General features: G+C 43.7%; 1 pseudogene; it reads right to left on the bottom strand.

The window, feature by feature from the left end:
* The window catches only part of LOC109867973 (synaptic vesicle glycoprotein 2C-like), a 55,703-nt pseudogene that overhangs the window by 15,085 nt on the left and 16,144 nt on the right, over positions 1-24,474 (bottom strand).

Raw genomic sequence — 24,474 nt, 5'->3', positions numbered from 1 at the left:
ACAAGGATGGAATGGAGATACAGTACAGTGAGGACCAGTACCAGATCAATGTGCAGGGGTACAAGGATGGAATGGAGATACAGTACAGTGAGGACCATTACCAGATCAATGTGCAGGGGTACAAGGATGGAATGGAGATACAGTACAGTGAGGACCAGTACCAGATCAATGTGCAGGGGTACAAGGATGGAATGGAGATACAGTACAGTGAGGACCAGTACCAGATCAATGTGCAGGGGTACAAGGATGGAATGGAGATACAGTACAGTGAGGACCAGTACCAGATCAATGTGCAGGGGTACAAGGATGGAATGGAGATACAGTACAGTGAGGACCAGTACCAGATCAATGTGCAGGGGTACAAGGATGGAATGGAGATACAGTACAGTGAGGACCAGTACCAGATCAATGTGCAGGGGTACAAGGATGGAATGGAGATACAGTACAGTGAGGACCAGTACCAGATCAATGTGCAGGGGTACAAGGATGGAATGGAGATACAGTACAGTGAGGACCAGTACCAGATCAATGTGCAGGGGTACAAGGATGGAATGGAGATACAGTACAGTGAGGACCAGTACCAGATCAATGTGCAGGGGTACAAGGATGGAATGGACATACAGTACAGTGAGGACCAGTACCAGATCAATGTGCAGGTGTACAAGGATGGAATGGAGATACAGTACAGTGAGGACCATTACCAGATCAATGTGCAGGGGTACAAGGATGGAATGGAGATACAGTACAGTGAGGACCAGTACCAGATCAATGTGCAGGGGTACAAGGTATTTGAGGTAGATACTCTATGTACATGAATGCAGGGTAAAGTGACTACGCATCAGGATAGATAATAATAATAGTACAATATAGAACAGAGTAGCAGCAGCATATGATGAGTGTAAAAGTGTGTGTCCTGTTTATGAAACACAATTGAAACATTATTTGAGGGGTATCCTCATTTTATGTTCCAACTCCTCCAATTGAGCGAAGACAGACTCTACTAAAACGTGAGTATCAATGAACATTGATTCTGGAAAATGAATGTTCCGCTTCTGTACTGCTAGCCACACTGTTAAACTAGCCGTCTTGTCTGTGTTTTATAAATGTGTAATGAGCATAAAAACTATTATATAAGGAATTTGCAACTTGTGCTTATTTTGAGTAATAAGGTAGGCCACATGAACAAAGTGGACAGACTAGCATGCTGTTCAAACTGTTGGAGACGGACAGCGGGGTGTGTTTATAACTATTCAACTGTTTTGCCTTGTTAGCTAGCAGATACATCCAAGTTGGATAAACTAAATACAAGTGGGTCTTATGGTTATGGAAGGCTTATATTTATCCTAGGTATAACTAAATTCATTAGATTACTGCTGACTGTTTGAAATGCTGTGCTTTTGACCTTTAATTGTAAAGAAAAGCTTATTTAGAGAGAACATTTAAAAACTTGAGATATATATTGTGAATCGGCAATTAAGTTTGAAAAAAATCCGGATATGATTTTTATGCCATATCGCCTGGACCTAGTGTCTATAGGTGTGTGTGTGTTTATGTATGTGTATATGTATGTATGTGTGTTTGTGTGGTGTCATTATGCATGTGTGTGTGTTATGTGTGTGTGTAAGTACAGTACGTAGTGTATAATAATGTGAGTGGGTTTTGTGTGAGTGTGTCAGTGTAGTGTGTGTGAGTGACTGTGTACATAGTGTGTATATATAGTCCTGTGTGTGTGTGTGTATAGATTCAGTGCAAGATAGATCAATGCAGATAGTCCAGGTAACCATTAATTCCCAGAGGTCAGATGAAGCAAATGCTACACTACAGGACTGTTTTGCTAGAACAGACTGGAATATGTTCCAGGATTCATCCAATGGCATTGAGGAATACACCACCTCAGTCATCGGCTTCATCAATAAGTGCATCGATGACGTCGTCCCCAAAGTGACCGTACATATATATCCCAACCAGAAACCATGGATTACAGGCAACATCCGCATCGAGCTAAAGGCTAGAGCTGCCGCTTTCAAGGAGCGGGACACTAATCCGGACACTTATAAGATATCCTGCTATGCCCTCAGACGAACCATCAAACAAGCAAAGCGTCAATACAACATTAAGATTGAATCCTACACCAGGCTCTGATGCTCGTCGGATGTGGCAGGACTTGAAAACTATTACGGACTACAAAGGGAAACCCAGACGCGAGCTGCCCAATGACATGAGCCTACCAGATATGCTAAATGCCTTTTATGCTCGCTTTGTGGTGTTGGATTCGACATTTTGAACATTGAGATATTAAATAAATGATAGGAAAGAAGCATAGAATCAAAGGAGAAAGAGACTGGGCCTCTGTAGAAAGACAGATAGCTGTGGAATGTGTTGGGGGACGGGAGCAGAGCACCGTGTTATACAGGGGAGACAGATGGAACTCTGTGGATTAGATGAAGGAGGGGTTGAGGTCAGGAGGTGAGGACAGGTCACCTGAAGGGAGTAATAAGGGTTTGGTATCTTGTTACTCTTTTCCTGTTAAACCATGCCTTCCGCATCAAATAAACTATTGTTACATATTTAGGATTTAAATGATTTGTCGAGAAGGGGGAGTGTTTTAAGTGGGATATATATATCTGAGTGGGACAAATGTTGGAGTGTCTGAAAACAGCTGTACAGAACCTTTGGGAAGAATTAAACTTGGTTAAAGCTTCTCTAGTGTCTGAGTTATTTACTCTGAAAAATAAGAACCTAACAGAGGCAAGCAACACTGAAGCATGCACGAGAGGACTAGTTGTTCTGGACGACTGTGTGATAACGCTCTCGGTAGCCGATGTGAGTAAGAACTTTAAACAGGTCAACATTCACAAAGCCGCGGGGCCAGAAAGATTACCAGGACGTGTACTGAAAGCATGCGCGGACCACCTGGCAAGTGTCTTCACTGACATTTTCAACCTCTCACTGTAATACCTACATGTTTCACGCAGACCACCATAGTCCCTGTGCCAAAGGAAGCGAAGGTAACCTGCCTAAATGATTGCCGCCCCGTAGCACTCACATCAACAGCATCCTCCCGGACACCCTAGACCCACTCCAATTCACATACCGCCCCAACAGATCCACAGATGACGCAATCTCAATCGCACTCCACACTGCCCTTTCCCACCTGGACAAAAGGAACATCTATGTGAGTGCTGTTCATTGACTACAGATCAGCGTTCAACACCATAGTGCCAACGAAGATCATCACTAAGCTAAGGACCCTGGGACTAAACACCTCCCTCTGCCACTGGATCCTGGACTTCCTGACGTGCCACCCCCAGGTGGTAAGGGTTGGCAACAACACATCTGTCACGCTGATCCTCAACACTGGGGCCCCTCAGGGGTGGGTACTTAGTCCCCTCCTGTACTCCCTGTTCACTCACAACTGCGTGGCCAAACACATCTCCAACACCATCATTAAGTTTGCTGACGACACAACAGGGCCTTATCACCGACAACAATGAGACAGCCTATAGGGAGGAAGTCAGAAACCTGGCAGTGTGGTGCCAGGTCAACAACCTCTCCCTCAATGTGAGCAAGACAAAAGAGCTGATCGTGGACTATAGAAAAAGGCGGGCCGAACAGAACCCCATTAACATTTATGGGGCTGTGTTGGAGCGGGTCGAGAGTTTCAAGTTTCTTGGTGACCACATCACCAACAAACTATCATGGTCCAAACACACCAAGACAGTCGTGTAGAGGGCACGACAACACCTTTCCCCCTCAGGAGACTGAAAAGATTTGGCATGGGTCCTCAGATCCTCAAAATGTTCCACAGCTGCACCATCGAGAGCATCCTGACCGGTTGCATCACCGCCTGGTATGGCAACTGCTCTGCTTCAGACTTTAAGGCGCTACAGAGAGTAGTGCGTACAGCCCAGTACATCACTGGGGCAAAGTTTCCTGCCAATCAGGACCTATATACTAGGTGTTGTCAGAGGAAGGTCGAAAAAAATTCAAGAGACTCCAGTCACGCAAGTCATAGACGTGTCTCTCTGCTACCGCACGGCAAGCGGTACCGGAGCGCCAAGTCTAAGATCAAAAGGCTCCTTCACAGCTTCTACCCCCAAGCCATAAGACTGCTGAACAATTAATCAAATGGCCACATAACTATTTACATTGACACCCACCCTCCATTTCTTTTTCCATTTATTTACACTGCTGCTACTCACTCTTATCTATGCATAGTCACTTCATCCCTACCTACATGTACAAATTACCTCGACTAAACTGTTGACTCGATACCGGTACCCCCTGTATATAGCCTCGTTATTGTTATTTTATTGTGTTACTTTTCATAATTTTTACTTTAGTTTATTTGGTAAATCTTTTATTAACTCTTCTTGAGCTGCACTGTTGGTTAAGGGCTTGTAAGTAAGCATTTCATGGTAAGGTCTACACTTGTTGTATTTAGCGCATGTGACAAATAAAGTTTGATTTGATTTAGCAGTCTTATGGCTTGGGGTAGAAGCTGTCTCGAAGACTGTTGGTCCGAGAGCCGATGCTCCGGTACCGTTTGCCGGACGGTAACAGAGTGAACAGTCTATGGCTTGGGTGGCTGGAGACTCGTGATTCTTCGGGGCTTCCCCTGACACCACCTGATATAGAGGTCCTGGATGGCAGGGATCTTGGCCCCAGTGATGTACTGGTCTGTCCACACAACCCTCTGTAGCGTGTTGTGATCTCTTCATGACTGTGTGGGTGTGTGTGGACCATGTTAAGTCTTTAGTGATGTGGATGCCAAGGAACGTGAAGCTCTCGACCCGCTCCAAATAGTCCTGTCGATGTGGATGGGGGCGTGCTCTCCCCTCTTTCTCCTGTGGTTCATGATCAGCTCCTTGTTGTTGTCCTGGCACCACACTTCTAAGTCTATAGGGGCTGTCCCATCAGGAAGTCCAGGATCCAGTTGCAGAGGGAGGTATTCAGTCCCAGGGTCCCTAGCTTGGTGATGAGCTTGCAGGGGACTATGGTGTTGAACGCTGAACTGTAGTCCATCAACAGCATTCTCACATAGTTATTTCCCCTCTTGTCCAGGTGGAAGTGTGAAGTGCAATGGAGATTGTGTCATCTGTGAATCTGTTGGGGTGGTATGCAGACACACACACACATACTCCTTACCTCTAGGAAGAATCGTGGGCTCTCGGGCATGAAGGTGAGTGCTACGACAGCACACACACAGGGTAGAGCACACACCACCACAAACACTCTCCAACTGTGGAACTGGTAGGCGGAGCCCATACTGAAACTCCATCCTGCACACACACAACCACCAATCAGAAACAAGAGAAATGAGCACAACAATACATATTCCATGTCTAATATTATGCGTTGTTTTTGTATAAGAGTAAAAGTATGAAGGCCTGAAATCTTAAAGTGCCTCCAAGTACCTTTAAATCATCAACCCATTTCATTATAGTCTCTCTAATGAGGAATTATCCAAAAACACACTTCCATTTTCCAAATGAGATGCAGTGTGATGATGGTAATGAGAATCTAGAGACTGAAGAACACCATATGGTGAAGGAAATGAGCAAGGGAGAGAGACAATGTGCTGTTCAATTCTTATTGGAAGCATTTAGTGAGACTAACTGATACAGCAATCTCTGAGGATAGCAGACAGTCAGGGTGTGGGTGGTCTTCAGGATAGCCCCTGGGGTGGAGGGAGAAAGCCAGGGAGATGTCAGAGGTGTGAGGGGGAGTTCATGTGATTTCACAGTATTGTAAACCAAATCATGTCTGTTGGGGGTTGTTGGTGTGTATGTGATGCCCATGGGGCCTGTGTTAGACTCCACCAGTACATATCACATTAGGGAGATTACAGCTATAATGGACTGGAGGGTATGGCTGACTGATTGACACACACCTAGATTTATGGAGCTGCACTACCTAGAACAAGGCGGTGTCACACACACCTGCAGTGTCCTTGGTCACAGCACAATGCCCACGACATTAACACCTACACATACACATTTTTTACACAAAACATTTACGACCCGCCCCTCCACTTAATTCCTCACACACACACACACACACACACACACACACACACACACACACACACACACACACACACACACACACACACACACACACACACACACACACACGCTGAAGCTTTCCAGGAAGAGGAGGAGTCCTTCAGCCTCTGGCCAGCAGCAGTCAATGAAGAGCCCACTGCGGCGGAACCTGTTACACACACGTTCTTTCACAGACGTGTGTGTGTGTGTGTGTGTGTGTGTGTGTGTGTGTGTGTGTGTGTGTGTGTGTGTGTGTGTGTGTGTGTGAAGATATGCCTTGTGTTTTATGACGAGTGCTTTTACATCTTCTGCAGTCAACTGTCTTTTATGGAAAATCAATTACTTTACTGATAATTAAACACCTGCCCACACAGACTACACATATTGTCCCTGTTCAGACATTGGTCCGTTGGGCATACAGGGCTACAGGGGTAAACGTGATTATGCCTGATGATCAGGATGATAGCAACAAGCCCCTAACAAGCCCCAGACAGACAGACAGACAGACAGACAGTAGCAGGCAGGCAGGCAGGCAGGCAGGCAGGCAGGCAGGCAGGCAGGCAGGCAGGCAGGCAGGCAGGCAGGCAGGCAGGCAGGCAGGCAGGCAGGCAGGCAGGCAGGCAGGCAGGCAGGCAGGCAGGCAGGCAGGCAGGCAGGCAGGCAGACAGACAGACAGACAGACAGACAGACAGACAGACAGACAGACAGACAGACAGACAGACAGACAGACAGACAGACAGACAGACAGACAGACAGACAGACAGACAGACAGACAGACAGACAGACAGACAGACAGACAGACAGACAGACAGACAGTAGCAGACAGACAGTAGCAGACAGACAGTAGCAGACATACAGACAGTAGCAGACAGACAAACAGACAGGCAGTAGACAGTAGCAGACAGACAGTAGACAGTAGACAGTAGCAGGCAGGCAGACAGACAGACAGACAGACAGACAGACAGACAGACAGACAGACAGACAGACAGACAGACAGACAGACAGACAGACAGACAGACAGACAGACAGACAGACAGTAGCAGACAGACAGACAGTAAGTAAACACGGGTAATCCCTGGATACAGGTTGAGGGTTCAGGCCTAGGCTGCTGATATCAATCACTATGATTGGTGACCTAGGTGTGGCACAAATAATCCTGCAGTGTAATAGGACAGGGCTGTCAGTCACTCACCGTAGTGTGGTATGATGAGCCAGGCCATTGCCGAGGCATAGATCCCTCCTATCATCCAGAACATGCAGAGCCAGCTCAGGTGCTCTCCTCTCTTCTCCCTCGCCAGGAACTCCGCAAAGTAGGGGAACACGATGGGGACCACCCCACCAATCCTGCATGGGGACATGGGAAATGTCAGAAATACACGTATATGGACAAATTAACTGACAAACAGGGTTTTTTTGAGGAATGGATCCCTGACTACCTACAAATGGAGACTAAAGGCTGGTTGTGTGGAGCTGGACAGAGCCCATCGCTCTGAAGCACCGACACCCGGTCCCAATCAGCGCCCACGGCCAGTGGTTATAAAGTTCCACAACTTCACAGACAAGCAGCGCGTCATGGATGCGGCTAGAAACATCGGCTCTGACGGTCGTCAACGTAAAGGTCCAAAGGTCTCATTCTTCAATGATTATTCCACTGCGGTTGTACGAAGATGCAAAGCGTTTGATGAGGCGAAGGCTCAACTCAAGAGAATGAAGATGGACTACGCACTGCTGTACCCGGCCACATTGAAGGTTATGGTCAACGGATCGCCTAAAAAACTCTACACACCTGAAGAGGCTGCTGCGTTTATTGACTCTCTCGGGTAAATAACTTTAAGCTGCACCTGGATAACTTTTTAATTTTAATTGTAATCTGATCATGAAACAGTGTTGTGAGTTCTCACGTACTCCGGTTCAGTAATATTTGTATCTTTATTATTTTTCTTGCTAATGTTACTGCCGTTATAGCTCAGGCTGAGATATGTGTGAATCTATATTGGTGCTCACGCTTGGTTTTAGGTGGAAGAGCCTCAATCTTCTTCTATTGATTTTCATTTTCATATACTGTATGTATGTATGTATGTATGTATGTATGTATGTATGTATGTATGTATGTATGTATGTATGTATGTATGTATGTATGTATGTATGTATGTATGCATGTATGTATGTATGTATGTATGTATGTATGTATGTATGTATGTATGTATGTATGTACACATATATACATATATATATACACACATATATATATACAGTGCCTTGCGAAAGTATTCGGCCCCCTTGAACTTTGCGACCTTTTGCCACATTTCAGGCTTCAAACATAAAGATATAAAACTGTATTTTTTTGTGAAGAATCAACAACAAGTGGGACACAATCATGAAGTGGAACGACATTTATTGGATATTTCAAACTTTTTTAACAAATCAAAAACGTAAAAATTGTGTGTGCAAAATTATTCAGCCCCCTTAAGTTAATACTTTGTAGCGCCACCTTTTGCTGCGATTACAGCTGTAAGTCGCTTGGGGTATGTCTCTATCAGTTTTGCACATCGAGAGACTGAAATTTTTCCCATTCCTCCTTGCAAAACAGCTCGAGCTCAGTGAGGTTGGATGGAGAGCATTTGTGAACAGCAGTTTTCAGTTCTTTCCACAGATTCTCGATTGGATTCAGGTCTGGACTTTGACTTGGCCATTCTAACACCTGGATATGTTTATTTTTGAATCATTCCATTGTAGATTTTGCTTTATGTTTTGGATCATTGTCTTGTTGGAAGACAAATCTCCGTCCCAGTCTCAGGTCTTTTGCAGACTCCATCAGGTTTTCTTCCAGAATGGTCCTGTATTTGGCTCCATCCATCTTCCCATCAATTTTAACCATCTTCCCTGTCCCTGCTGAAGAAAAGCAGGCCCAAACCATGGTGCTGCCACCACCATGTTTGACAGTGGGGATGGTGTGTTCAGGGTGATGAGCTGTGTTGCTTTTACGCCAAACATAACGTTTTGCATTGTTGCCAAAAAGTTCAATTTTGGTTTCATCTGACCAGAGCACCTTCTTCCACATGTTTGGTGTGTCTCCCAGGTGGCTTGTGGCAAACTTTAAATTACACTTTTTATGGATATCTTTAAGAAATGGCTTTCTTCTTGCCACTCTTCCATAAAGGCCAGATTTGTGCAATATACGACTGATTGTTGTCCTATGGACAGAGTCTCCCACCTCAGCTGTAGATCTCTGCAGTTCATCCAGAGTGATCATGGGCCTCTTGGCTGCATCTCTGATCAGTCTTCTCCTTGTATGAGCTGAAAGTTTAGAGGGACGGCCAGGTCTTGGTAGATTTGCAGTGGTCTGATACTCCTTCCATTTCAATATTATCGCTTGCTCTTTGGGATGTTTAAAGCTTGGGAAATCTTTTTGTATCCAAATCCGGCTTTAAACTTCTTCACAACAGTATCTCGGACCTGCCTGGTGTGTTCCTTGTTCTTCATGATGCTCTCTGCGCTTTTAACGGACCTCTGAGACTATCTCAGTGCAGGTGCATTTGTACGGAGACTTGATTACACACAGGTGGATTGTATTTATCATCTTTAGTCATTTAGGTCAACATTGGATCATTCAGAGATCCTCACTGAACTTCTGGAGAGAGTTTGCTGCACTGAAAGTAAAGGGGCTGAATAATTTTGCACGCCCAATTTTTCAGTTTTTGATTTGTTAAAAAAGTTTGAAATATCCAATAAATGTCGTTCCACTTCATGATTGTGTCCCACTTGTTGTTGATTCTTCACAAAAAAATACAGTTTTATATCTTTATGTTTGAAGCCTGAAATGTGGCAAAAGGTCGCAAAGTTCAAGGGGGCCGAATACTTTCGCAAGGCACTGTATATATATATATGTATATATATATATATATATATATATACACATATATTTATATACACATACATATATATATATATATATATATATATATATACACACACACACACAGGTATGTGTAAGTGAGTGCTGTTTTTTTCCCTTGTCTCTGTTGTTGTATCTCTTAATATGGGTGAAAATTGTGAAATTCCAATTCAAATACTGCTACTAAAAGTAGAAATTACAAACTTTAGAAGCCTTGAAAACACTACAGGTTTGCATTTCCTGCTGTGCAAGAAAAAAATCATCAACAAAACAGTGCTCAAATTAGATCCTACATCTGTAGGAAGCTTGAACGATGCCTTTTCTCATTGAGAAGCGAAATTATGCTAAGTGTAGCAATTCAATGCAAATGATATCATTTGTCTGACAGCCAGTGGAAACCACCAGCTAGCTGATGGCTATCAAAGAGATGAGAAGAGTCTTTAAATCGACATGGAAATAAAAGTAAGACAGGCATTGTATTAGATGGAGTGCGCTGGCAGTATGTAGGACTGGTAGAGTGGAACTGCAATGAGGTGTAGTCTGAGTCACACACACACAACACACACATACACAACACACACTTACTAATACCACAGCTGAGTGTAAATCCATTGGGTTGTTGCAGATTGATTTTGACAGCTCTGTCCAACTGAAACCGTGCTTTAGAAACAGTCCTGTGGTTTATGAATCCCCTCGGGCCAAAACAGGCTGTCTCAGATTAAATTACATTTACTTGTTAATGCAAACGCACCATAGAGCCAAGTAATGCTATGAATAACAATCATGTGCAACAATCACCAGGTAATCAATTGTATAGATAGTGTATTATCTAAGAGTGGGAGGCAAATATTCTTTCAGTCTCATCTGCTTCTTCATCTTTTAGCAGAACGTTTTATTCTATTTTGCCGAAGCTTGTATCAATGTTTCTACCTATTGTTTAGTCTTTTATTCATTACAAAAAAAGGTTTTATTTCCACTGTCAAAGTCAGTGACATCTTGTGATTATACAAGCAAACTTTGAATCAGTCATTAAACAGAAAAATAAGGACATTTAGTCTGCTGTGAATGTTTAGCTAATGTTTGTGTTGCTCCCTGTTCTTTCTCTCTCCCACTCAGGGGAAGGGCTGATGCCAGACCTCCTGTAATGTTCTCTGACTGTGGACTGGAGACTAGAGAGAGAGAGAGAAACATCAACCTTGGGAAAACATACAACATTATAAAATCCATGTACACAAACAACAAGTGTGTGGTTAAAATGAGCAAAAAACACACACATTACTTTCCACAGGGCCGTGGGGTGAGACAGGGATGCAGCTTAAGCCCCACCATCTTTAACATATATATCAATGAATTGGCGAGGGCACTAGAACAGTCTGCAGCACTCGGCCTCACCATACTAGAATATGAAGTCAAATGTCTACTGTTTGCTGATGATCTGGTGCTTCTGTCACCAACCAAGGAGGGCCTAAAGCAGCACCTAGATCTTCTGCACAGATTCTGTTAGACCTGGGCCCTGACAGTAAATCTCAGTAAGACAAAAAATAATGGTGTTCCAAAAAAGTCCAGTTGCCATCTAGACACCATTACCTTAGAGCACACAAAAAACATACATACCTTGGCCTAAACATCAGCACCACAGGTAACTTCCACAACGCTGTGAACGAGCTGAGAGACAAGACAAGAAGGCCTTCTATGCCATCAAAAGGAACATAAAATTCGACATACCAATTAGGATCTGGCTAAAAATACTTGAATCAGTTTTAGAACCCATTGCCTTTTATGGATGTGAGATCTGGGGTCCTCTCACCAACCAAGAATTCACAAAATGGGACAAACACCAAATTGAGACTGCATGCAGAATCTTGCAAAAATATCCACTGTGTACAACGTAAAACACCAAATAATGCATGCAGAGCAGAATTAGGCCGATACCCACTAATTATCAAAATCAAGAAAAGAGCTGTTAAATTCTACAACCACATAAAAGGAAGCAATTCCCAAACCTTCCATAACAAAGCCATCACCTACAGAGAGATGAACCTGGAGAAGAGTCCCCTAAGCAAGCTAGTCCGGTGGCTCTGTTCACAAACAGACCTCACAGAGCCCCGGGACAGCCCCGGGACAGCAATACAATTAGACCCAACCAAAAGATAATTACTTGACACATTGGAAATAATTAATTATGTAAAAATCTGAGCAAACTAGAATGCTACTTGGCCCTAAAAAGAGAGTACACAGTGGCAGAATACCTGACCACTGTGACTGACCCAAACTTGAGGAAAACATTGACTATGTACAGACTCAGTGAGCATAGCCTTGCTATTGAGAAAGGCCGCCGTAGGTAGACCTGACTCTCAAGAGGCTAGGTGCACACTGCCCACAAAATGAGGTGGAAACTGAGCTGCACTCCCTAACCTCCTGCCAAATGTATGACCATACTAGAGACACATATTCCCCTCAGATTACACAGATCCACATATAATTCGAAAACAAACCCAATTTTAATAAACTCCCATATCTACTGGGTGAAATACCACAGTATGCAATCACAGCAGCAAGATTTGTGACCTGTTGCCACAAGAAAAGCGCAACCACCGAAGTACAAACACCAATGTAAATACAACCCATGTTTATGTTTATTTATTTCCCCTTTTGAATTTAACTATTTGCACATCATTCCAACACTGTATATAGACATAATGACATTTGAACTGTCTTTATTATTTCTTCTCAGTGTAATGTTTACTGTAAATAATCTAGTTAACTTGCTTTGGCAATGTTATCATGTTTCCCATGCCAATAAAGCCCTTAAATTGAATTCATATGAATTGAATTGAGAGACAGTTGTGGAGACGTGAGAGAGAAAGAGAGCCTTGGAGGAGTGGAGAATATCTGGAGCCTTGGAGGAGTGGAGAATATCTGGAGAGGGAGAGAGAGCCTTGGAGAAGTGGAGAGAGAGAGAGCCTTGGAGGAGTAGAGAGAGAGAGAGAGAGAGAGCATTGGAGGAGTGGAGAGAGAGAGAGAGAGAGCCTTGGAGGAGTGGAGAGAGAGAGAGAGAGAGAGAGAGAGAGAGAGAGAGAGAGAGAGAGAAAGAGAGAGAGAGAGAGAGAGAGAGAGAGACATGGGAGTAAAGCTCTGTCTGGAAGAGTACTGCATGGTCAAATAAACTTAATGGAACTGTCACGGATCCCTCCAGAACTTTCATCACGCACACCTGGCCCCTATTCCCACTGATTAGTATTTGTGTATATGATATGTGCCCTTTGGTTTCCATTGGGGGTAGATTATTGTTACTATGTAAGTTGGTGGGTGTGAGTACCTGTGCTGTGTGTTTTGGGTTTTCGTGCCCTTGTGGATTGCGCAGATGATTACGGGTCTTGTCCCGTGAGTTAAATCATTGTGCACGTGTGTTATTTACTCAAGGTACTCCTCGCTCTTTTGTTTGGGTTTCAACTCTGTGTTTTTGTTACATGTTTGTTTGGTCTTCGTCCCCGTGCCTTTACACAGCATGCCGTAGTTTGGGGTATAAAAAAACCTGTCTCCCAAATGTCTTCATACCAGTGTGACAGGAACTAATGAAGTGTTTTAGGAGAGTTTTATAGGAAGAGAACTTAATGGAACTTATGAAGTGTTCTAGGAGAGGTTTAGAGGAAGAGAACTTAATGGAACTTATGAAGTGTTCTAGGAGAGGTTTAGAGGAAGAGAACTTAATGGAACTTATGAAGTGTTCTAGGAGAGGTTTAGAGGAAGAGAACTTAATGGAACTTATGAAGTGTTCTAGGAGAGGTTTAGAGGAAGAGAACTTAATGGAACTTATGAAGTGTTCTAGGAGAGGTTTAGAGGAAGAGAACTTAATGGAACTTATGAAGTGTTGTTGGTATAATGGCTCTCGTCGTCGGTGGAAGGAAGAGTGGACCAAAGCGCAGCGTGGAAAGTGTTCATGATATTTATTTACAAGAAACACTCAAACAAAAATAACAAATCCAAAAACGAAAGCGACCAGTACCGTCAGCCACAGAGACTAAACAGAAAATAACACCCCACAGAACCCAAACGGAAAATCACAACTTATATATGATCCACAATCAGAGACAACGATAGACAGCTGCCTCTGATTGGGAACCACATTGGCAAAACAACAAAGAAATAGAAATCCTAGATTTTCCCACCCGAGTCACACCCTGACTTAACCAAGCATAGAGAATAAATAAGGATCTCTAAGGTCAGGGTGTGACACTATGAGAGTTTTAGTGGAAGAGAACTTATGAAGTGTTCTAGGAGAGTTTTAGTGGAAGAGAACTTAATGGAACTTATGAAGTGTTCTAGGAGATGTTTAGAGTAAGAGAACTTAATGGAACTTATGAAGTGTTCTAGAAGAGGTTTAGAGGAAGAAAACTTAATGGAACTTTTGAAGTGTTCTAGTAGAGTTTTAGTGGAAGGAAATGTTCTACAAGACATGACACATTATAAAGTACTATAATAGATTAGAATAGAATAACAGAATAGTGCACAGTATAGTACAGTATATTATTGTATAGTATAGTACAGTATAGAAGATTAAATTAGAGTAGAGAATACTAGAATATAGTAGAATAGAACATAACGGACACCACTCACCCAAAGCCGGAAAACATGCGGCAGAAGAGGAACATGCCGTACCCCTGGACAAAGGAGGAGAGGAAGGAGAAGAAGCCGTTGACAGACATAGCGATGAGCAGGCACTGTTTACGGCCCACCTTGTCTGACAGACCCCCCCAGAAGAACGCCCCCACCATCATCCCCAGGTACACTATGCTACCTGCAGAGAGCGAGGGAGAGAGAGAAAGAGAAGGGGGTCAAGACAGACAAAGAAAAAGAGAGTGGGAGAAAGTGAGAGAAGGGAGGGGAGGGAGAGGAGTGGAGAGAGAGAGAGAGAGAGAGAAAGAGAAAGAAAGACAGAAAGACTCAAATAGAGGGAGGGAGGGAGGGAGGGAGGGAGGGAGGGAGGGAGGGAGGGAGGGAGGGAGGGAGGGAGGGAGGGAGGGAGGGAGGGAGGGAGGATAAGAGGGAGTGAGAAAATATTCATTTACACAGTGTTGCCTTTTTAAGTGGCCCTTTTATATTTTGCAGCACTTGAGAATGATCTGATCCATCTGGACCAAACAAGTTTATTTTTTAAGGCAAACTGCTGACTAGGGAGAATACACACACACATAGCAGGTGTGTCACACGCATAAACTGTGTCAGAATTGCTGCATGTCTGACTATTAGTACAGTCCAGAGCAGACAAGGTCACGTGGTGTGATTTAACCAGGCCTGTCAATTCCCAGTCATTGACAAACCTATGAGGGGTCACAGAGATCTGGTCAATCTGATTGGACAGTGCCTGGGGACCTGCAGACAGACAGACCTACAGTAATAAAGAACACACAGGCAGCCATGAAGCCACAACACTAACTGAACCTCACCATGGAGTATCACTTCATGTCACAATACTAACTGAACCTCACTATGGAGTATCACTTCATGTCACAATACTAACTGAACCTCACCATGGAGTATCACTTCATGTCACAATACTAACTGAACCTCACTATGGAGTATCACTTCATGTCACAACACTAACTGAACCTCACTATGGAGTATCACTATATGTCACAATACTAACTGAACCTCACCATGGAGTATCACTTCATGTCACAATACTAACTGAACCTCACTATGGAGTATCACTTCATGTCACAACACTAACTGAACCTCACTATGGAGTATCACTTCATGTCACAATACTAACTGAACCTCACCATGGAGTATCACTTCATGTCACAATACTAACTGAACCTCACCATGGAGTATCACTTTATGTCACAACACTAACTGAACCTCACTATGGAGTATCACTTCATGTCACAATACTAACTGAACCTCACCATGGAGTATCACTTCATGTCACAATACTAACTGAACCTCACTATGGAGTATCACTTCATGTCACAATACTAACTGAACCTCACCATGGAGTATCACTTCATGTCACAATACTAACTGAACCTCACCATGGAGTATCACTTCATGTCACAATACTAACTGAACCTCACTATGGAGTATCACTTCATGTCACAATACTAACTGAACCTCACCATGGAGTATCACTTCATGTCACAATACTAACTGAACCTCACCATGGAGTATCACTTCATGTCACAATACTAACTGAACCTCACTATGGAGTATCACTTCATGTCACAACACTAACTTAACCTCACTATGGAGTATCACTTCATGTCACAACACTAACTGAACCTCACCATGGAGTATCACAACACTAACTGAACCTCACTATGGAGTATCACTTCATATCACAACACTAACTGAACCTCACCATGAAGTATCACTTCATATCACAACACTAACTGAACCTCACTATGGAGTATCACTTCATATCACAACACTAACTGAACCTCACTATGGAGTATCACTTCATCTCACAACACTAACTGACCCTCACTATGGAGTATCACTTCATGTCACAACACTAACTGAACCTCACTATGGAGTATCACTTCATATCACAACACTAACTGAACCTCACTATGGAGTATCACAACACTAACTGAACCTCACTATGGAGTATCACAACACTAACTGAACCTCACTATGGAGTATCACAACACTAACTGAACCTCACTATGGAGTATCACAACACTAACTGAACCTCACCATGGAGTATCACTTCATATCACAACACTAACTGAACCTCACTATGGAGTATCACAACACTAACTGAACCTCACTATGAAGTATCACTTCATATCACAACACTAACTGAACCTCACTATGGAGTATCACTTCATATCACAACACTAACTGAACCTCACTATGGAGTATCACTTCATCTCACAACACTAACTGAACCTCACTATGGAGTATCACTTCATGTCACAACACTAACTGAACCTCACTATGGAGTATCACTTCATATCACAACACTAACTGAACCTCACTATGGAGTATCACAACACTAACTGAACCTCACTATGGAGTATCACAACACTAACTGAACCTCACTATGGAGTATCACAACACTAACTGAACCTCACTATGGAGTATCACAACACTAACTGAACCTCACTATGGAGTATCACAACACTAACTGAACCTCACCATGGAGTATCACTTCATATCACAACACTAACTGAACCTCACTATGGAGTATCACAACACTAACTGAACCTCACCATGGAGTATCACTTCATATCACAACACTAACTGAACCTCACTATGGAGTATCACAACACTAACTGAACCTCACTATGAAGTATCACTTCATGTCACAACACTAACTGAACCTCACCATGAAGTATCACTTCATATCACAACACTAACTGAACCTCACCATGAAGTATCACTTCATATCACAACACTAACTGAACCTCACCATGAAGTATCACTTCATATCACAACACTAACTGAACCTCAAAAATATTGTGTTCTGACAGCAGCAATTGATAGGGGAGAGTTTCATACCACAACATTGACCTGAAAACAACTGTCTGAGTGAGCTAACAGAAATGGTCAAGTCTTGTTCTTCCGCAGGAAGGGAGTGTGATCTCTCTTCAAGTCCCAAGGGACACTGGGAAGTGGAGGAGGGGAAAAGGGGGCAGTAAATAACCCACTTCACTCCAGAATTGAGAAATGTTAATACAAATTATAATCAGTGTTTGTGGGGAGAGGTGATCGTTTACCGACACTGTGCCTCATCACTGCCGGGAAGGCCAGAGCCCACAACCCAGACCCTCCCTGTTTTCTTCACTTCTGTTTTCCCTTCTTTGAATGTTGGTGAGGGCCTTATTGAGACGTACAAATGGGACGATGAGAGACACATATTCATTATAAGTGACAACAGACACTGGACTCTATAGCAGAGACTACAGGACGGTTCTACATGGAAACCAAAAGGGTTCTAACTGGAACCAAAAAGGGTTCTTCAATTCCCAGTCATTGATGACAGGGGATCTACAAAGGGTGCAATTCAGTCTTTACTTCTTACCACAACACCTGCTATTAAATAATGGGATTCACACACATTTTTCTGAGAATTGCTGGAAGGGACTTTCACTTCCACAACAAATGACTGCGTAATAAGCATTATTCAAATGAAGCTGCATTTAGTCTAATTGAATGTAAAGAAAATCCTACGCTTTAGAGATATTTCTGCAGACTGTCTATCTGCTCTCTCCTCTCCAACGGTACGGTACAGCGGGCAGCTCTGCCTTAAGCCCAGAGGGACTACTTAACTAACTCAATGCTAGCTGCTGCTGTTATCTCCACCAGACAAGATGAGCACGCCGAGCGGGGAGCGGCGTGGTGAGTTTGTCTCGATGATAATTAGCTCTTATGTGTAAGCATAATTCGCCTTCCACGCTACGCTCCTCATTACTCTGTTCTGAGGATGGATGAGAGGATGAGAGGAACGGATGAGAGGATGAGAGGAGAGGAGAAGGAAGGCAGACAGCAGAGAGAAACAGCTGACTAATTACCCAGCTCCAGGGAATCCCCTGAGGATGATGTCTGATCAACAGGTCTGTCTGAGAGCAGCTATCAGACAGACTGGTGTACAACAGGAATACAGATCTCTCATTTTAGTAGACTAATTACAACTATTGCTATTCATTTGAGCAAATGGCAGTTTCACAATCGCACGCACACGTACACGCACATACTACACACACACACACACACACACACACACACACACACACACACACACACACACACACACACACACACACACACACACACACACACACACACAGAGAAACTCCAGCTGTAGGCCAGAGACAGGAGGACTGTCAGAGGACAAAGCAGTCAATGATCATGTTGAGGCAGACACTTGTATTAGCAGCCTGCCTCCTGCTTGCTTGCAGTCTTCACCACTCTACTGACAGTAGAGGGCATGCCAGGGGGGACAGAACACTTGATATCAGACTGTGGGACAAAAGGAGGGACTGGGAAAAGACAAGTGTGTGTTTGGAGACTGGGAAAGGGCACAGACACACACACACACACACACACACACAATGTTTATTTACTATCCTTGTAGGGACCAAACAATTAATTCCCATTCAAAATTGTATTTTCCCTCCTTTTAAGAGAAGGGTTCGTTAAGCATGTATTTCCCGGTAAAAGCTGTTGAATTTGGCGCATGTGACAAATGAAATTTGATTTGAATTGATTTTACTTAGTAAACCCCAAAAAATTCTAACATAGAATAAGAAGTATGCTTGATGCCACATATTTCTTTAGTGTGAACCCAGTACACCTCTTTGTTTGTCTGAATTTATAGGTTTTATGCACCAGCCAAGCTTTTAGGAGAGCAACATGGTTCTCTTTTGATTAGTAAAACCAAACACATACTGACAGTGTTTTAATTAGCTGACCTCAAGCTCCAGCTCAGCCAATCTATCAGCCCATTGTGTTGATTAAACTTAGCTGCCCATGTGTATGTAGCAATACACACACACACACTCCTCCAAACATGCTCTCTGCTTCTATCCCTGACCCCGAGTTAAAATAGTGTGTGGTAGTGTTTTATAGGGGAGGCAGACTCAACTGTTGTCTTCTCTCTCTCTCCTCCTCCTCTCTATCCTCTGCTCTCCATGGTCCTGTGGGTCAGGGTTTCCGTTTTGGAAACCGAGCATTTACAAAATGTACCGGACCCATATGCATTGGGTTCTTAACCTGTTTAGGACGTCCACCCACAGTGCTCAGGATGACAGAAATCCCATTTACAGTGAGGTATTGGGACAGTGACAAATGTTTTATTGTTTTGGCTCTGTACTTCAGCACTTTGAAATTTAAATGATACAATGACTATGAGGTTAAAGTGCAGACTGCTCTAATATGAGGGTATTTTCATCCATATCGGTAAACCGTTGAGATATTACAAAAAATATATCACTGTCCCAATCGGAGCTCACTGTAGATGATGGTAATTGATCTTAACAGAACATGCAACTGAAGGATACAACGCCACGCGTCCTTCTTACTGAATTCCGATCCCAATCTGAAGATGTTAGAATAACTGTCCACGTGTACTTTTCCTCAGCCAACAAGACGAGTAACAAACAGCTAAATCACTAGCCTGTCAATCTACTGTCCCCCAAAAGTGAACCTATTCTATTGGTTAGATAATCGTTCTGTGCGAGAAAGAAATAGCCTATTCCAAACAGACCCTGGGACAGTTGTGGGACGATACATTCCACATTCATACAACCAGTAAACCTAGGCTACATCCAAAGACGTCAAAAAGGGGGCGGCTCATGCAACAGATCAAAACATTTAACTTAAAATGTTGATCAACTATTATTTCTTCAAATTCTAACACAGCAATGCGCACAAGGCAGTAGGCTACACGCAAATGTCGGATTCATAACGCAATAAGCAGAAAACATCACAAGCATTTCATGAGACCGAGATTAAAATACCCGTTCGATATTTAGAAAAAGTGGTGATCTACATATGCAACAACTAGCATGGGCTGCTAATATGACTAGGATTGTGCCTTTGGCTACTGGACATTGAAATAAAGTTCATTTGAAAATGAGAGAAATAGGCTACTGGTTTCAGTGGCATATGAAATAATACAATAATTGCCTGCACATTTGGTTGGATTATGGCTAAAATATTTTGAAGCAAGGTAAGACATGCCTCATAATATGTAGTAAGAGGTTCAGGTTTCCAAGAATTAAGTATATGCTTCCAAAATGTTAATGCCTCCAGCTCATTGCAAAGTGGTGTGTGAGGCGCTGAAGCCTGCCTAGTTCCCTATACACTTGAATGGCGAATGGGAAGCATGCTTCAATTACCAGTTGAGAAAAAAAGATAGTAGCTCTTTTTAATTGTTTCTTTTAGTTTTTAACATGTCCTTGTAAAAGCACTCTATCCAGCAGCAACGAACAAGCTACGTCGACTGGTATTTCAATCAATGAACAGGCTAAAATGCATTATTTCACAATGGGATTTTTTCTCCCAGACAATTGGCCGGTGCCAATTTAAATGATCAGCTTTTCATGACCAAAAGCCCCTGACCCGGTGCCAGGATAAAGTGACTAAGGGGGCAGTTGAAATCGGAGAGGGGGCAAACATTTTTGGTTTTCTTGCATTGGAATTACAGTGCATTCGGAAAGTATTCAGACTCCTTGGATTATTATAAAATAGTTTTTTTTCCCTCATCAATCTACACATGATACCTCCGGTCATAATCAATTCAGTGTCAGTCAATAACGGGATGAAAAGCTCACACACCCCATCATAGGGCAGACACTCCGGCAGGCCCCCCTCACATTATTCACTTATGCCTATGACAGAGATGAGAAGCATTTTTCCCCGCTTTTTATGGAAACCCAAAGGAGTCAACTGCCCCAGTGGCTTTCCATACCCCCTTACACACACCCTGCTGTGGGGGTCCTGAGACAGTTTAGCATGGTTAAACTGCAGAGAGGCATAATGCTGCAGAGATTATACTACCTCTCAATCATATCCCACAGCAATGAAAAACATAGAGAGGGGATGTAATAAAGAGGTAATGAGATAGGAAGAGAGAGGGATGGGAATGGATGGAAAGAATGAAGAATAGCAGGTAAAGAAAAGTGTTTTCCTGCAGGTGTCAGTCATTATGCCTCTCTTTGTCTCAAGCCATTTCAGAACTATATAAACCTGACTGTTCTCTCTCTCTCTCTCTCTCTCCTCTCTCTCCTCTCTCTCTCTCTCCTCTCTCTCTCTCTCTCTCTCTCTCTCTCTCTCCTCTCTCTCTCTCTCTCTCTCTCTCTATCGTTCCCTCTCTCTGATTATTGTTCCCTCTCTCAATTTCTCTCTTTCTGACTCTATCGTTCCCTCTCTCTCTGACTCTATCGTTCCCTCTCTCTCTGACTCTATCGTTCCCTCTGACTCTATCGTTCCCTCTGACTCTACCGTTCCCTCTGACTCTACCGTTCCCTCTGACTCTATCGTTCTCTCTCTCTCTCTCTGACTCTATCGTTCTCTTTCTCTCTCTGACTCTCTATCATTCCCTCTCTCTTTCTCTCTCTATCGTTCCCTCTCTCTTTCTCTCTCTTCTTAACCAGACAGTGAATTAGGAGCTCTTCTCCACTAACAGTGTGGAAGACCTTCATACAGAGCCATGATGAGGCAAGACAATCAGACCTACACTGTACCAGAAGGCTATTTCAGGGTTCCAAAGCCTGCAAACGGTTTCTCTGTTTCTTTAGGGTGAGTCACCACTACCTCAGAATGATGATGGTGACAGACAGTAAAAGTGAGCAAGAAAACATGTTAACTGCATATGGGTTTGTGTGGCCTTGGAATTTCTGGTTCTGTAGACACTTAGAGCACACACAGCTCTACTCAGGCATCCAAATACCTGGTGCCATGACAACCCAACCTGTTCTAATGTAATGAGAGTACATTTGTAAATGTCATCCAACGTCCTCACTGCCCCTATTTCTACCAACACAAACACAAACACACACACACACACTTACCTAGCCACCCAGCTCCAGAGTTGGGAACACACATGTCAGTCTCGGCGCTGGGCAGGACGAACCCCACCACAAACACCTCAACACCGTCTGACATCAGCGCCATGCCCAACACGAAGAACAACTGCCACTGGAACCTGCCGTGGCCACACTCCTGCATGATCAGCTCATACTGCTGGGCCAGCTCCTCCTCGTCCGCCTGCCTCTCCAGCTCCAGCTCCTTACGGTCCCTCGGGCTGTCTGAGACAGGTTGACCCAGAGAATCCTGCCCATCCCTGGGCTTCCTGTCAGTGTAAGCAGGCACCCCCTGGTACTCCCCCTCGTAGATCTCATCTTCATCATCGTGACCCTCTGTGGCGTCACTGGCGTAGTGTTCGCCGTCTTCGTCGTTGGCGGTGCGGCTGCAGGGAAAGTGGCCATTGCTGTCGGGCTGTGTGTAGAACGTGTAGTCATTGTCTTTGTCCTCGTTCTGGAACTGGCTGTAGCTGCGTTGGGAGGAGTACTCTTCCGTGGCGCGGTTCACGATCTTGCTGACCTTCTTGGCGGCGTGGCGTTTGGCCTCTTTGGCGATGTCCTTGGCGCCCTTCACCAGCGACATCCTGTTGTTGTACGACTCATCCATCTCACTAACTCTGATTAGTTATCTATCTATCTATTTGTCTTTATTTGTCCTTTATCTAACCTGCTAGGTCAGTTGGGAACCAATTCTCATTGGCAAGAATTTCTGCCAAAGAACTGCAGTGGAGGACAACTTAACTGTCAGAGACTTAACTTACGTTAGCCTACTTGCTTACTTTCTTCTGAAGTATCAGTGTAAGTTACTGAATGGCAATTCAGTTGCAGCAAACCACAGTAAGTTTGGAGGTGGTTCAAATGCTGCTAGCGTTGGATCGCTAGCTGTTGCTGCTGTGGTGAGGGAGAGCAGATCTCTATGGCAGTAGGATGGGAGCAGTCACAATGTTGAGCGGTGAAGGCAGCTGAGTTCCAGTAATAGAGATCACCATGCAGACTGTGGTTAGATCTGGTCACAGCTCATCTGTCTGTGGAGAGAGAGTAATACATTTAAGACTTACCTTAATACCCTAAACTGAACCAATATCACCTTCTTTGAACTGGACAATGATTTGGATACAGCAGTGTTCAGGTTCCCTTTGTCAATATAAGTTCCCACAATCAGGTTTTCTGCAGAGTGTTCTATTTCTGCCGGTAGTTAGTGAGGAACCCTTGTGGCCTTCAGTGTACGCTATAAATCTTCCTCAACAATATCAGTGGATATGTCTGTCAGTCTGTGAGGTCAATGGAAAGAAATGAATGTAAAAGGCGGAAACAGGCCAAAAAAGAGAGAGAAGGGGATAAATAAAAGTGGATAGATTCCATGCACCCTCTGACTGGAATGGGCCTCGGAGACACCCGTGTTTTCTGTTTGGGGTCTATGACTTCCATCTAGGTCTGTATGATCCGTAAAGTTCTATTATCTATTATTCTGTGTCCGGTCTAGACTGATCTAGAGCCTGTATATTCTGTCTGAGCCTTTGTGTTCCATTCCATCTAGCTCAATGTATTCTGCTGTTTTCTTCCAGGAATCTATGTACTGCTCCCAGGCCAGGCTACAGTATACTACAGTCCAGTACATGTCATGTGGTGTGGGACTGGCGTCCTCCTCTGTGACTACTTGACACTGTGACTGAGGATCTCAGAGGGCCTGTCAAAACATCAGGCCTCACCATCAAAACCCTGCCCCCAACACCACAGCCTGCTGGCAGACAGCATCTCAGACATCATATAACAAATAAAATGTTATTTTAACAGAGCCTAGGACACATATCCTAACATTATTTTAGATAGTACACAGTATTATCTATCTTGGATAAATTCTCCAAAACCTGTTTTAGCATGATATCTGTTTATGTCCCAGGACTCAAGTGGGGGACGAGTCGGGGCTGAGGGTGAAGCTGGGATGAGGGGTGGGGCTGAAGGTAAGTGTGGGGTGAGAGGTGAGACTGGATTGAGAGGT

Source organism: Oncorhynchus kisutch, linkage group LG23 (genome assembly GCF_002021735.2).
Source record: "Oncorhynchus kisutch isolate 150728-3 linkage group LG23, Okis_V2, whole genome shotgun sequence".
In the NCBI taxonomy this organism is placed as follows: domain Eukaryota; kingdom Metazoa; phylum Chordata; class Actinopteri; order Salmoniformes; family Salmonidae; genus Oncorhynchus; species Oncorhynchus kisutch.
Note: the sequence above shows the minus strand (reverse complement) of the source record. Positions and strands in the feature narration are given on the sequence as shown.